General features: G+C 45.6%; 1 pseudogene; it reads right to left on the bottom strand.

Moving 5' to 3' along the window:
- Positions 1-12,340: 12,340 nt before the first annotated feature.
- LOC115309543 lies at positions 12,341-15,810 on the bottom strand (annotated as a pseudogene).
- Between the last annotated feature and the right edge of the window lie 682 nt (positions 15,811-16,492).

The following is a 16,492-nucleotide window of genomic DNA, read 5'->3' as shown; positions in this document are numbered from 1 at the left end:
CAAGCTGAGCACGGTTTTTGCATTCATTAAAAACGCAAAAGTTGGACAATGAATACCTCCAAGCCACTTGGCTTTTTGTGAATGGTTTAAATAGGGATAGCCTATTGACTGGCTTTTAACACTGCAGTTGCAACATGGTCCATAAAGCCATGAATTACAAAGCTAACAGATTTTGGTCAATTAGTCAACCTACTGTGACAGTTATCCCCTTTACTAATGTCCGCCGAGTCCCACGAACACGCAGGAAAGAAGACATCGACAGAACTCTCACGGCTTTTTTTTCTTAAATTTTGTTAGCTTTCCAATAGAATGCTGTGCAGAGTGTATACACGTAAAACGACTTGTAGAATGTAATCATGCATATAATTGTTACAAAACTTTGCTTTTCGCCCAATTAAGTATTGCATTTGTCATTGCAACCTTCCAAACATTAGCAAAACACCCAGTTTGGTACTCAAAGTGTATTCTATTCGGCAATAAATCAACGGACGACTACTTGGTTCGCCTTTGGCTTCATTGTGAAAATAATAGGCATGTGCGAATCATGGATTTTGGCTTAAAATGAATATTAATTTGAGCTTATAAACTTGTCAGTTAAATGTAACATAGTTTCTGCACCTCTCTCCAAGCCCGTGAATTCTGGGTCCGTTTACATGAAGTCATCCAGCAGCCGCAGGTTACCTTTTGGGCCACCGAGATTGCTCTTCTCTTGACGCAGACAGCTCAATGTATATTTTGTCAGAACACCCTTGTCTGCCACGAATTCGAGGGGTGCATTGAGGTGAAAACGCAAAAATGTATCATAGATAGCTGTAGAAATATATTATCACAAGCACCTTTTAATGTGTAATCACCCCGTCCACCGTTGAAAACCGCAGCCGTCAGCCTCGACACGCTGCATGCTGGATTTTTGCTGCACCAGTTGGTGTTCGGACGGGGGAGTTCATATGGCCGGCGACTGTACTTAAAATGTAGCCCTTGAAAATTAATTTCTACAGCTACATGCGAAACATTTTTATGTTGAATGTTTTCTGTAACCTTCATCTTTAGGTTTTTCAGTGTAGAGGAGAAGGCAAAAAAATTAACATTGGCCAAGGGAGAGATATTATCATGTATCGTTATGGTCAGTCGGCAGCCTTATACGGTTCATAAATGCAGGGTAGCGAGGTGAGAAGAGTGTGTCTGTGGCAAACATAGATTGTAGCACCTAAGCTCCCCGCCTTTTGTCGGTGTTTGTCCCTTTTGGTTTTTGCAACTTGCCTTCCCTTGGCTATGTTCGCTGATGCCAAGAAGAACCCATTATCGCACCCAATGAACGCTGGCGACCGATGACACTGCCTGACAAAGCGTGTCTGCCCAAACGTGCCTGCTTTTTGCCTTCTTCTTCTTTTAGACATATTGTTTCTCATCTGTGCGTTTGTTGGTGGCCTCTTACCCATACAATAACCTCAAATGTGCACTGGAAGGCTGCTGTCAGCAGAAAGAAAACCGGCCGCTGTAGAGGTTAAAAGTGAGAGCAAAGCAAAAAATCACTCATTGCGAAAATAAACCAGTGATGCGTCGGATTTTTCCGTGGCTTTTTTTTGTCTCCAAACCTGTCAGCTCATTTCTAACAATAAATGTAACAAGATACATAAGTCTAGCAGCGTATCATAATACATCGCAAAAGTATTTCACTACTGAAACACAAATCGATTTCGGAAATGCATTTCGGTACAGAAATAGAGATACTCAAGTGCACTTAAGATTATATCGCAATACTTTCATGTCGAGATGTTGCCGCGATTGTAATTCCTCATGTGTTTTACTTTGCTCCAGACGCCGGTTACTTGTTCCAACATAAGCACGGTATGCCTGTGTGGAGGCTGATGCTGATGGCCTTAGCTGCAGCGAATAATAACAGTTGACAAGAGCAAACATGTTTTGGCCTTCTACATTAAAATATGTTTTGTGTTATCCTTTTATCGAACGCAGGACGAGAACACCCCACCGGCACTATGTGTCCTCTACAACAAGCAGGAGCTGGACGATGCAGACTTTCTTCACCTTGTTGAGGATCGTGAGCGCTTGTTATCCGTTTTTAATGCAGAAGAGGGGCTGTGCATGTTGTTGGCTTTTCAGCATCCAGTACGAATGCAAGGCTTCCAACACACTGGTTGCTCTGGAGAGGATTTTCCTTGGCTTGAGCGACACCAATCCAAGGACAGTCGTAATTAAATTTTGAACAAAGTTTGAGAAAGGTATGTGGTTGAAGAGATGTTTTGTGAGCCGGCTTAAAAGTATATATTTCACTTTTTTTTGCCAGTATTATCAGGTTAATTTTTATTTTGCTTCCAGAAGGAATGATAGAAGGTTTTATGGAGGCATGTTTTCTTTTTCTTTCTTTAAATGTTGGGCACTTTCTGTGATAACTAATGCTGACCTCCTGTAGGTGAAATGCTTAGAATTTAGCTGTATGAGTTCCTTATCCAGAGTCGTCTTCCAGAACTTTATAATTTTCTTTGTACGTGAGCAAGAGGATATCGTCTTCTACTGAAACGTTTGCTTTTTTGCCGTAGAGTGCAGGTTCATTCTGTAATATTTTTCATTACATGTTTGCAGATAGCATTCTATGTTTCATGAAATGGTATACATTGTATTTTCCATTTCACAAGGTTCAATAAATGTTCAATTTAACACATTCTAATTGATGTCATAATGAGCTTCACCTAATGAAATAGTGCTGTGGATCAGTCAAGGGCTAAACCAACCCCCTCTACCCTGCTTCCAATTAGTAAACAGATGCGCGTAGGAGACAAGTGATAAGCGAAGCGTGTGGCCTGCAATCCTCTGAGACGAACAAAACATGTCACTTGATCTCCAAACAGGAAAGCATTACATGCTTCGTTTTTGGCAGACCATGACGTTCACAATGGTTCAGCCGTGCAGTGCGATGCTTGGGGCCACTGCTTGCTCACTTAGAGTTCAAGAAAGGGGGTGCCGTAGTACTTCCCAATTGCCCACGGGGTTATGATGTGGCTTGCAAGGAGCTCTTTTGTATTACTTCTTCATGAAGTGAGTTGTCTTTAGTGTGACTCATTGTTTCTTTATCACATGCCTCGTATGTGGTGATGTGGCAATCCCTCTAAGTGAAAGAGTGTAAATGTGTTCAGTAAACATGATAAGCTGTAAATCATATAATAATAATATAAGAATATGCAATACCATATATGATTTTTGTACAATTTACAAGTTCTGATATGTGTATTAGACACATTCCAATGAGATGTTCACTAGGGTCTATACTTCATTTCACACTTCGTCCGAGCGCGGTGGACGCTACCAGCCAATCCAGCGTCGAGAGAGCGTCATGTGACCTGGAATGCCACATAACCAAAACGTCGCGTGATGCTCTCCCGGCGCCAGATTGGCTGGGGTGGCCCAGCATCCACTGGGCCACCCCAGCAGGTGCCCTTTTCATGCTAAGCACCCCTTACCAAGGGTGTTAGCAAGCACCCTTTATGAAGGGTGCAGCCTGAACGCCACAAGGGCGCCCAGGGACAAACTGATTTACGCCCTTAAGTGTGTAAAAACTTTTACTGTGTACTCAAGGCTTCTCTTTCCCATTAGTGCCAGTAAGCTTTTGCAAGGTGAGAAATATTGTAACTGAACAGTAGACAGTTTTAGTAGATCGCTCCCATGACTCCGATAACGATACCCGATACTCCGCCACCGCCTCCCTTGCGCATGCACAATATCGTTATCGGAGCTATCGGAGGTATCGGAACGATCTACTAAAACTCTCTATTGTTGCACTGTGTCTTCCCCTAAAGTTACTTCTTTTTATTTTTTTTTACTGCTGCACTACCGGGGGATCTTAATGGTGGGACAACATACCATCCCTGAACCCCCGACGACTGGAATAGTGGTCCCAGCCAGCGTCGTAAGACTTACTACTTAAAAAGTCCAATAAATATTGAGCTGCCTTGCAGCAGCTTCGCGTGTCCTTACTATGTAAAAGTTTCTGGGGTTGAGTTCTCAAACTTAACCTCCGGAAACTCTTGACAGTCCTCTGAGGAACACCCAAATTTTCTGGCAGTCTGTGATAAATTATGTATTAAGTGTATGACTACAGACACTTTCGGCCAGTGACTGGGCGGAAATCAATGGCCAGTGGCTGGCCAAACGTGAATGGCCAGTGGCTGGCCGAAAGTGACTGGCCAAAGGTGAATGGCAAGTCACTGGCCAAATGTGAATGCCCAGTCACTGGCCAAAGGTGAATGGCCATTCTCTGGCCTAAAGTGAATGGCCAGCCACTGGACAAAGGTGAATGGCCAGTCACTGGCCTAAAGTGAAAGGCCAGCGACTGGCATAAAGTGAATGGCAAGTCACCAGACGAGGACGAAAACACTGCTATTGCCCAGCACTTTGGCCAAGCTTGGGCCATCGAAAATCTGGTTGGCCATAGTACACTTGCCAGGGATGGCCCATTCACAACGTGCTGCTTGGGTAGACACTTAACTGCAGCACTGTATAACTACATGCTGGCAGTTCCTTCTCGCAGTGCGACTAGGCTTTGGTACCTTTGAAAGGTTGTCCAAGCAGAGTTTAAAAGGGAAGGTCAAGACAGCCTGATCCCCTGTCCCTAAATCTATATAAAAATATCTAGCGGAGATTTTACAAACCTTGCGCCAGAGTACGAAGCTGAAGGATGCCAGGCTCCCAGGACTGTCGCGTCGTGCAGCAGACTTTGAGGTGGAGGTTCACTCCCTTGTTTCGGTTTTCTTTAGTTCTCAGAATCATTAATTATGAAGAAAACCTTGTGAAACACTTCTGTTATCTTTGACTCAGCTTCCTTATCTCGAACTCCCCCCAGAAATGCCATGATCAGCAACCATGAAGATAATTTCAACGTGAGAACCTGCGGTTCCGATTTTGACTATTTCTGTGACTGAACTTCGCGCAAAAATATTGCAGCTAACGTCGTCACCGTAACGCGCCACGACTTTTAAAAGGTACAGACGCTAGAGCTCTCACACACGTGTACCGATCATAGCTATTCGAGCTCTCGCACTTGATTTCTCAACCGCACCTAAGCGATTTAGCGGGCGACGTCAAAAGCGACGAGAGTCAGCGGCGAGCGACGGAAATTTCTCACTTTCGCTCGTCGCGTCGCTCGGTTTGTGGACTTATAGAAAACGTCACTCATTGCCTTGGTCGTCTTCTCCCTTTGCTGTCATGCGGTATGCCTCGTCCAGTGAATAGGGAGTTTTCGTAGACCGCGTTGCCCCCTCCGCTAAGCGTTCCGCAACGAAGAAGTTGCTACTGCGCCTGCGCGCCGATAGCCTTGACTGTGGAGTTCCCGCTATCGTAGCGGGTTGCGGAGGGCCTTGCGGGACGGCGAAAACGATCTACGAAAACTCCCTAATGACCAAGCGACGGCGAAGCGGAGCACCGTCGCTTGTCTCGTCGCTCGTCAAATCACCGGCGTAGTAAAGAAAGCCGCCCCTCGCTAACGGCGGCAAGGATAAGAGCGCTTCCTTCTTGTTTCCCTCGGCAAGCATCAGAAACCCAGCCTGGCTCGCGTTGTTCTGAACTTTGTGAGCGTACGTCTGGGCGGCCGGAGCAGCTACGCGTGAAAGCGTACATATCTGCGCTGGACAGCTCACCCACAGGCGCCATTTTTTTTAGGAGCCGATGGGTGGGGTTGTTTTTGCCGACTATCACAAACAATTACTTTGTTTAAGCTTACATTCAACTTCTGGATGTATGCCTTCGAACGTTTAAAAACATTCTTATAAACAGACTTTCTTGCGGTAACAGTAATTTATTTGTAATACTATTTCTTTTTGGGCAGTCATTGTGGAAATAGGTTTCCCTTAAATCCGCACTGCATATAAAATCAAATCAAATCAAGTTTTATTTGTAGTCACATCCCCTTACATCACAAGACGGGACATAGGACAAAAAGCTGCTGGGCAGCAGGTTGATGAACGTCCCAGCCCCCGCGCAGTTCGGGACGACAAAAAGGTAATTGAAAAGAAAACTTAAAAAAAACATACTTAAATAATACATGGTTAAGACACATTTTCTACAACTGTTTGGTGTGATGGACACTTCAGGCAAGAAAACACAATACCCGACAGTAAACCACGAGAGCGGTCACCAAATAGACAAAGAATGCACACATGATAAAAACGATGCCAGTATCGAAAACGTCATAGAGAAAAAATCAAACTTATTAACCCATTATGTGAAAGTGCCTCTAAATTTATGCTATTTTTGTACAGAGTGATTAGTATGGTGGACAAATTAAAATGAAGACGTACAACTACGCGCTAAAAACGTGTTTATATATCTTTGAATGGCGTTGATAAAACTAAATCATCTTTCTGAAAAGGTTTATTTCCAAAGACGATTCATTTAAAAAAAGAACCAGGTATTAGCTGTCATCATCACCACCACAGGGCTGTCACGTGAAAATATCGCGTCCATAATTGTTTGCTGCCGCTTCAAACTTCTCCGAGTTGTTCGAGTCGCTCATTCGTTTCGAGCCGAACCCAATTTCAGCAAGTCATGTTTATCTAGGGAACCCTAGGGAACAACCCGCCAGCAACCTCAAAATTGCTGGAAAAGTTGCCTTCTCTGAAGCGGGCCTTATGGAACTGAAATCAAAGGCAGTGGAACTCTGTGTTCAAGCCCACCTGGAGACTTTTTTTTTTTGGCCTTTCTTAGTACACACACACACACACAAACACACACCCATGTATATATATATATATATATATATATATATATATTATGATCTTTAACGTATAGGTGACTAATTTACACACTAATTCTCATTCAGAAGCGCTTTTATGCAGACGCTGTGCTTCCGTAGTGCTTGCAATAGCTTCTTGGTGAGCTATTGCAAGCTCTGCAAAGGGAGGGGCATCTTCCTACCCTTTGCAGGCTGTAAAGGTGTGGCTTGCACAGCTCTTTCAGCTCGCAGCTCGCTCACTGGCTCCATCACGAAGCATAGGTGCTGCATGACTCGCGCCACACCGTAAGGCCATATACGGTCGGGTCACAGCACCTGGGTCCATTCTTCACTGCACTCACCTATGGTATGTTTGCATGGTCGGGGCATGAAGCAGGGGTACGACTTGGAAATGCTGATCTTCATCACATTTGTAACACATATTTTATTACATTTGTGTCGAGTTGTCAGTATTTTAAAGGGTAACTGCAAAGAAAAAAGTTTCTCTTTTTAAACAGCCTAGTTTGGGACAAGCATGTCACAAAACAAATATCCCGCGAAAAGAAATTGCAATATTTGAATCACAGGACGTGATTTAGTCAGAGTCACAACCTCTCCAAATTTAAAACTCCCGCTCTTTCGCCGCCCGCGGAAAAGAAGATCACCCCGCCCCTCGCTCTTGGATTTTCTGTTGGATTGGCTTGGCTGCGGAGTTGAACGTTTGCAGCGTCCCGATTTCCAGTGCGCCTTGTGTGCGTACCACTGTCCACAGCCTTTCGTAGCTTCTGCGTCCTCGCGCAAAATGGACCCTGAGTTGAAGCCAACGTTACAAAAACCCTCAGTTGGGAAACTCACCCTTGAAACCTGGGACGCTGGCGTCCACAGAGATCGAGCTAAATACGATAACAGCGCCACCCTTTAGCGACGAGTTGAAACATGAAAGCCGCTTTACATAGCTACTGCGAGGTGGCCTTGCGAGACGGCGCCACCGGTCCTTGTCCGACTCGACGTGCAAGCATGTAGTTCCCGGAGTGGACGCTGCAGGAGAAATGGTGACGTTGCGATCGCCATTAGCTCGGTTCTCGAGTACGGATCGGAGCCACTTTTTTAAAGCAGGCACTATGGCAGTTTCCCAACTGAGTGGTTCTAGTAACGTTGATTGAAGCTTAAGCTTCTTCGCCGCAGCGAGCAGTTGGGTCTTCGGCCATTCGAAGACACGCCGCGGAGGACGGCAGCAGACAACGAAGACGGCTCACCGCCCGAACCTCCCGAGCCTTCGGCGCGCTTGGACGACACCCACTGGTAATTTTAACTCTAACTGTTCTTTCTTAGGCGTTATGCATGTGCGCGTTCTATTAGGCTTCTTTGTATTGCTTAAATGTATGACATTGATGTACATTTTCCCCCACTGTAATGCCACCCCGGTGCTGTGGGAAAGTGAATAAATAAATAAATAAAATCAAAATGCTTGCGTCGCTGCTACCCTCTCGCGCGAGACGTCGCATACTTTGACGAATTGGCCACTGAATGGCTCCGGTGGTACCCAACTGCCTCGATTTGTCAAGACTGAAAGAAAAACGTTAGTCTACTGCTACTTTGACTCTTGCGATATTCCATGCAACCAGGCGCTGCTGCGACCGCTGCCAGCTAATGCCGACGGCCCGCGAGTGCGTCTGCTGTCTGGAGGTTCCGAAGGTCGCCTCCACGGCTCGTAACCGCTGAATCACCGATCACTCCGACATTTTCCGTCTCATCCTAAACCCAGTCGTGCTCCAGATCGCCTACCGGATGAGGGCAATGGAGCTAAATGACATGGAGCTCATCGGACAAAGGAGCACCCATAAGTAGGGCTAACACCTCGTCGTGTTGGATGCTGTAGACCAGAAAAGTTGATGTATTTTTACTACATCATTTGGCGTGACATAGTGAGCAGATGCTAGGGCATGCCTCATTTGTTGCTGTGATTGTTATTATGGCCTTGCTGGTGATATGGGCCTAGTTGTGTGGTGCATAGACAATCGGCAAGGGCTGCGATACTAGTTCACATTATGTACAGTCGGGGACAAAAGTCTCCAGGACGCGCGAGCTGCGACTGAAACGCATTTCTCTGCCATCTGCCGGTGGGTCGCCTGGTTTCGAGATCACAGAAAAGCGCATGCGCGTCCTACTGTGCCGGCCAATATGTGTGCTTTCCCGCTCTTTTGCGGCGCGGCGCCTAGCTCGGAATCGGGCGCGTGGTAAGGCTTCGGAGATAGCGCTTACTGACATGGCACATATGAAGCAAGAAGTCACGGCATCTCAACTGAGCGATAAGCTCAATTGGTTATAAAGCAAGGTGCGCTGACACGGCAAAATGCGGCGAAATGCCCCAGGCGGTATCTCGAGTTTCGGAATGTGTAGTAGACGCTCGTCAGCCGCCAGCGCTATCTCCGAGGGGGTACCACGCGCCCGATTCCGAGTTAGGCACTGTGCCGCAGAAGAGCGGGAAAACAGACATGTTTGCAGGCAGAGTAGGACGCGCATGCGCTTTTGTGTGATCTCGAAACCAGGCGACCCGCCGGCAGATGGCAGAGCGATGCGTTTCAGCCGCAGCTCGCACGTCCTGGAGACTTTTGTCCCCGACTGTACATCTTGTTACTATCTGAGGCGGTAAGTCAATTTTACTGTGGGTTGATTTGATTGCATAAAGTCTCTTTCTGCTTTTTTTCTAGATGTACAACATTCTTGCTCTTCAAAGCAAGAATGTTCTCATGCCTCACCTATGTCATCCTTCTGGATTTTCAACAGGAAGTACCGGTATCTGGCGTACCGGCAGTTTGTCTGGTGGATCGGGCGCCGCCTTGGCAGAGGGAACCGGAAGGGCTTGCCAGCTTGTGTTGTACGGGCCATTCGGAATATGTATCCATCTGAAGAATAACAGGGCTTTGAAGCTCTGTGAGCCGTGGAATTTATGAGCACACAACTTCATCCCCAAAGTTATGTGAACAGTTAAAGGGTGCTCCTCTATCCGATGAGCCCCATGTCGTTTAGCTCCATCGCCCTCATTCGGTAGGCGATCTGGAGCACGACTGGTTTTAGGATGCCACCAAAACAGTTGGCGTGATCTGTGATACAGCGGCTACCAGCATTCGAGGCGACCTCCGGAACGCGGGCCGTCAAACGAACTTCACACTTTTTTTTTTTCTGAAATTAATGAAATTAGAGCCAGAAACTGCTTTTGACGATCTAAGTTATCTCTTTACGTTTTTCTTTCCCAACTTCTACGTCAGCTGCTCGACAGTAGGAAGGATCGCATAAAATTGTAAGAGACTGCCAAGCGCTCGGAATGTGTAAAGAATCACGCTAGAACGGTGAGGTAAAGCCGAAGTGAAAGAAGTGTACGAACGACAGTTGTGGTCATCATAATATTTTTATTAAAAAATAGCTCCCAATATTTAGAGTTTAAGGGTGATCACTACGCAGCTAGTGTCTTGATGATATTTGTTAACTTTTGACTGTCGTACTCATACATGCCATGTTGTAGGTTTTTTGCTGTGTTTCCCAGCAACATGAAACATCTTGCATTGCACTCTATGTCGTGTTTGCGAATTGTGGTAGTCGTTTTGTTTTTCCTTATTTCCCAGCACCATGACAAATCTATTATTGTATTAAAGGGGTTGACTTGGCGTGCAGTGTTGTATGCAAATAAAGTTCTTGGAAAAAGTCAGTGGAGTCAACTTTTATTGATATTTAGACATGCAGTGAGGGAGGAGGGATGCTTAGTAAACATGTACGTTATAGAAAGCCTCAGAATATGGCGGCGTGTGGTTTGTATTACACTTGCCATTCATCAACGGCACACCAGTTCATGCCGGGGGGGGGGGGGGGGGGGAGGGAACAAATTAACGAGATTGGTGCTTGAAGCATTCTGAAAAAGAACAAACCAGATGGGAAGTTTCTCATGCTGCAAAAGTAACAATAAAATAGAACTGTTAAATGCTATATATTTCGACAAATCGCAAGAAAAAATAAAAATTGAGCCCGCACAGGACACATTTATTTAATGCCTCAGGGTAATGTTGCGACATGGAGGGCACACCTGAAACTTGGAGGAGGAACATGATCGCTTCACTACGCGTTACATACCTCATGCCTGAAACGCACACGTGGCCGCGCAGAAAAGAGCGACGTGAGCTCCCACCGCTGCCTCTGAAATATAAAAACGCCACGCACAAAAGCAGCAGACAAGCACTTACCTACACTGCTAAGAAAGCAACGCAGTATAGTTAGACAAACCACCAAAAAATTGAGTCCGCACAGGACACATTTTCTTCATGCCTCGGGGTAATGTTTTGGCACGGGGGGTACACCTGGACCTTTCAGGAAAGAAAAGATCATTTCCCTACATGTTGCCTCTCTCATGCCCGAGGAGAGACTCGGTCAAGTGGAGAAGAGTGACTAGAGCACCTACCTGTGCCTCTGAAATACAAAAACACCAGACAGACAAGCAGCACAAACGCACTTAGCTGCACTGCAAAGAAAGTAACAATGAAACAGCAATACAGTTTAGTTAAATAAATAGCAGCAAAAGATTGGGCCCGCAGAGGACACATTTCCTCTATGCCTCAGGGTAATGTTGCGGCACGGAGAACACACCTGAAACTTGGAGGAGGAAAATGATCGCTTCTCTACGCGTTACCTACCTCATGCCTGAGGCGCAGACTTGGCCGCGCAGAAAAGAGCGACGTGAGCCCCCACCGCTGCTTCTGAAATATAAAAACACCACGCACAAAAGCAGCAGACAAGTACTTTCATACACTGCTAAGAAAGCAACACAGTACAGTTAGACAAACCACCAAAAAATTGAGCCCGCACAGGACACATTTCCTTTATGCCTCGGGGTAATGTTTCGGCACGGAAGTTACACCTGGAACTTTCAGGAAAGAAAAGATCATTTCTCTACATGCTGCCTACCTCATGCCCGAGGAGAGACTCGGCCACGTGGAGAAGAGTTACTAGAACACCTACGTGTGCCTCTGAAATACAAAAACACCACACAGAGAAGCAGCACTGTAAAGAGAGCAACAATGAAACAGCAAGGCAGTTTAGTTAAATACATCGCAGCGAAAAATTGTGCCCGCAGAGGAGACATTTTCTCTATGACTCATAGTAGTTTTGCGGCCCAGAGGGCACACCTGAAACTTGCAGGAGGAAAATAATTGTCACACTACGTGTTACCTACCTCATGCTCGAGGCGCAGACTTCACCGCGTGGAAATGAGCGGCGTGAGCACTTACCCTCGCTTCTGAAATATAAAACGCCATATGAATGCAGCACACAAGGACACTTACCGGTGCTGCAAAGAAAGCAAGTCTAAAAGAAATGGTGCGCAAGGACACTTCGGTTTGCTGCAACAAACGCAACCAACAAGTGTGCAGGCAGCAATTAAGAAAAAGGCAAGGAATGGCACGCTACAGACACAGTATGCCACTGTACAAATTTTTCCCCTCAAAAGCGGGTGTTTAGCCTCTAGCTTCAAAGAAACAGTTAATGTGGAAAGACAATCTGCTATACATCCCGTACCTCATGCCATAAAGAAGGAACTAGCAGAGGGAAAGAGAGCGAGGAACAAAAGGTGCTTCAGGGCTGGTCCTGAGACGATCTGCGGAGAAACTTTAAATATTAGCAAGAGCTAAAATACTTGTATTGCCAATTATCAACAAAAACAGGTAAAAAAATGCAGCTGAAGGCTATTGTAAATGTAAACACAAAAGAAACATCTATCATCTCTTGGATCAAGGGGCAGCTAAGCTATTGACATATTTATTACTGACGAGGCTGTCTTGTTATCAGGAATATTCGGTACTTGTCTTAACGTACCCGGCATGAGAGGTGAAGCCGGAACGTCTGGCCGCAATCAGGTCACTCCTTGGGGGCCTCGGACACCAGTTACACATCGGTGGCAGATTCTGCGACGCATTCGCCTCGAGAAATTTCTTCAGGGTCGGCCATTTTTCCAGACAGGTCATGACCTCATTGATAAGTTCATCACGGTACTCTGAAAGTCAGAATCTTGTGTCACGGTTTTGTCCCCAACCAACGGAGCAATAACATCCCAAACGTTGCGTCGCTTGGGATTGACCGTGCTGTGAAATGGCCATTCCGTGCTCTGGACGTGACGACCATGAAGCGACATACTCCTTCCCGGGTTGTGGCCTGCTCCCGCCCAACGTTTTCATTGTAGTGCAGCGCAGCAACCAGGGTCCTGCAGTGAAAACAGACAAGATATGGGCTGGTGAAAGAACATGGTTCCAATGTGGAGACCGAAATGTATACATACACTTGATGGAACAAAGTATAGACCCTCCATTACCCAAGTTTCACGGGCGTTTTCAACTGCCATTGAGTCAACGGAACTTGAATCAATCGTGATTGGCCGGAGTTACACGGCGGCGCCAACTCTCGTCAAGCCAGTTGAGACAGTTGAGTCCAAGTGAGCTCCCGTACTTTGGTTCAACTAAACGGACTTCCCCAACAAAGGTAAAATGGACCCTGTCCGAAGGACCGCTGCCGCCCACCATCGCTTGCGAGGCACTTACTCTTTAGGAATGCAGGGAGAGGCGTCTAAAAAGAATCATAGCAGCAAAATATCCGGGAAGGAATAGGCTTAGGCGTCCGAGCTGCCGCTAAAACAATCCCAAGCCGGCAAGCCACCAAACGAGCGAAGATGGCGGCGGGACCAGCGGTATAAATGGACAAACAGTAATAGGAGCTTGCACCACCTAGCCTAAAATATGCGCAACCTAGTCATGAATTCGCTTTGGTACTCGTATGAACGCCGATAAAAGCAACAAGGTATTCAACCATACTGTACAATATACTTATAATAAATCAAAGGTGTGTCTGTGAGTAAATTATTTTAAATATTAGACTGATCACGTGGCAAAGCTTCAACTTGGTATTAGAGAGCCGTGTATCACCATTCGAGTTCAGTTCGGTTCAATCACAGTTAGGGCCAATAACTGTGACTGAACTCTGTGACAGTTCAAAGCGCCCGTGTAACTAGGGTATGTGTTACTAACTGGTACAATAGCAAACTGAAATTCGAAAAGCTAATTCGCAAGTTTATAAGAATTACTAAAGACTTGTTCGCAGGGTGCTGGCTTGAACAAAACAGACATAACTTTTGACCTTGTACTGCACATGTCTATGTTGCTAATTCCATGAAAAAAACAAACATTAATGATGTTTTTTTATTAAATATTGTCTTCAGAATCGGCTTGAGGTCACGATGCCAGGAATGGTTGTTTAATTAGAAGAGTTGTTTACCTCGCTTCCATTCCTTCTGGTGTAAATGCCCAAGACATGGAGGCGACCTCAATCAGTACGCTGTTGAAAGCTTCCATGGAGGATGTCTAAGACTTGGAAGACAGATGCCTGATGTCCTTGAGGGGCCGCAGACTTGAAACAATGTTCCGGAGCTTGTTGTAAGCTGGTGTTCTTGGAATAAGCACACAGCTATGATGGACGCCATTCAGAAGCATTTTCATTTCTCATACATCAGAATCGCAGGAAGGGTGTACTGGACAAGGGTCGGTGAAATGAACTTAACCTCAGTCAACCATGCACGGTCAGAAAGTGGCTGGTGCAGGCACTCGCTGAACGGTCCATCGTAGCCGTCATGCTTGTCCACCACGTGGGTTCAGCAAGCTGAGCCACATAGTTACTAGGAGTGGGCGTTGCCATCACCCAGCGCTTCACAATAATACAGGTGGTTGGTGATCGGCTGCACCCACACCTGCAGCTCCTTGGACTCGCTCTTCCGGCTCGCTGCTTGCACCTTCTTCTTCAAGCCTTGAAAAGTCTACAACTGTTAGCTATACGTCAGAAGAGTCTACTGGCATACAGGAATTTGTCGGGTAGTCGGGTATGGCCGTGACTATTTCAAAATCTGCGAACAAACTAAGTCTACGACATTATTTCCGGTAGAAATGCAAATAGACTTCAAGTAATATTTTGACAGCTTCGAGTATAATTATCAGCATTTACGCTCTCTGCAAGGCGCGGTGCTTCACAAGTTCTACCTGAAAAGAATCATTTTCTGTTCGACGTGTGTGGTGTGTGCTCAAGATTCCAATGTGTATGGTTTGTGCTCCAGAGTTCGACGGGTGACGGGTGGTAATTTTTTGAACTATTGTGCCCTCGTAAATTAAAAAAAGAGAACAAAATTTAATTTAAGTATCGTCTTATCCTGCATGTTAGCAAGGTATTTCTTGACCGGAGTCCTGTGCAACATACTGGGTATGGGTTCAGGTGTACAATGTTTGGTTTTGTTCTCATTGCCACGGCGATAGCAGCACCAAGGGCCAACTATTCACGCTAGTGACTCCAATCGCTCAAAAAAAATTTATGAAAAGCAAAATTTGATTATCTCTATACTAATGCCCAGTCTTGATTCGAACCATATTTCAAAGGTCCCGTTTCGCTGTCTGTAAGCAAAGTGTTCGACAATTCCGTTAACGCACAGGTCGTACAACAGACCCTTTGTGCAGGAAAACGCATCATTTTTGTTGTACCAAAGCCTTTAAAATGGTTATCTCATTTTATTCCATTACATCCAGTGAGAACATCAATATTTCTACGAAGGACGTCACAATAATAAATAAACTATATTGACGGGTGCACACCCTTTGTAATTACCTTTATACATATAAAAGTATTTTATAATGTTATTTTGACCACGGATTGTCGAATCAGGCACTGCCTATCAGTAAATAAAGTGAAACATAAAATAATGGGAAACCAACCTTCGTCAATGTGCCACGTGTCGAAGTAGTGTTTTGTGCCCCTTTCTTTGGTCCTCATGTGGTGCTGGATGCCTGGGTGACGGTCTGCATATAAGGGCTTGTATTGTAAAGACAACGAAATAACAGATAGCTGGTTAACCTTACAGAGAGCCAAAAAAACAAAAAGAGTTAGGTGGATAGCTTATGTCAAAAGTTTCACATACCCGAGATGAAAAAGCCAATAGTGAAGTCTACCTATTCAAGCTTGGTGAGGCCACGGACGAAGACCACCTGTACCATGGCGTTGCTGGAGGGCACCTCATCTGACTGATCATATTGTGTATGCATTCATTAATACAATAGTCACCGTACAGGAGTCTGATTGCAGGGTTCATAGAAATATCACACTTAAAGGGACTATAAGGATGATTGTTAATTATTCTAAACAAAGGGGGGTATGATGCAGAGTATAGGCCTTTTGTTTTGGTTAGTAAATCTTACTTCACCGACTTGCACCTGCTCAATGCGAATGACTTTCTTGGTGCTCACCTCGTGGAAGCTGTAAGTGCAATATTTTGCACTAAACCCTTGCAAGTCGCAGCGCCTATCTCCAGCTAGGTTGATGGTCTTTCTTTGAGGTCCTTCTAGGAGCTCAGAGTTGTGCCGCTTGTAAACCTAGCAGGAAATTATGTCTTGTAAGTTAGTTAGGCTATGTCATTTTTTTTTATTTTTAGAACCCCTTCCTATACCAGCAGGCTTACCTGCCGCCCGCTGTGAAGCAGGTAAGCCTGCTGGTAGTAGTGTGCTCCGAGACTGTTGCGCCGTTGATGGAGTTGAGCAACCACAGGGTAGTCGCAACAGGGGCTCCTGAATAGAGAATTGTCGCGCAAATCAAGATATTGCCTGCTGCTTTGCCACTCACCTGAGGTTGGCTTCACCACCGATCCACGTGGTTCTTTGCATAGGTGCTTGTTATCATCAGTGGAGTGCCCTGAGCTACGATGGT

The sequence above is a fragment of the Ixodes scapularis genome, unplaced genomic scaffold (genome assembly GCF_016920785.2).
Source record: "Ixodes scapularis isolate PalLabHiFi unplaced genomic scaffold, ASM1692078v2 PGA_scaffold7__128_contigs__length_106722199, whole genome shotgun sequence".
In the NCBI taxonomy this organism is placed as follows: domain Eukaryota; kingdom Metazoa; phylum Arthropoda; class Arachnida; order Ixodida; family Ixodidae; genus Ixodes; species Ixodes scapularis.
The sequence above is the reverse complement of the archived record's forward strand: the minus strand, read 5'-3'. Positions and strand labels throughout refer to the sequence as shown.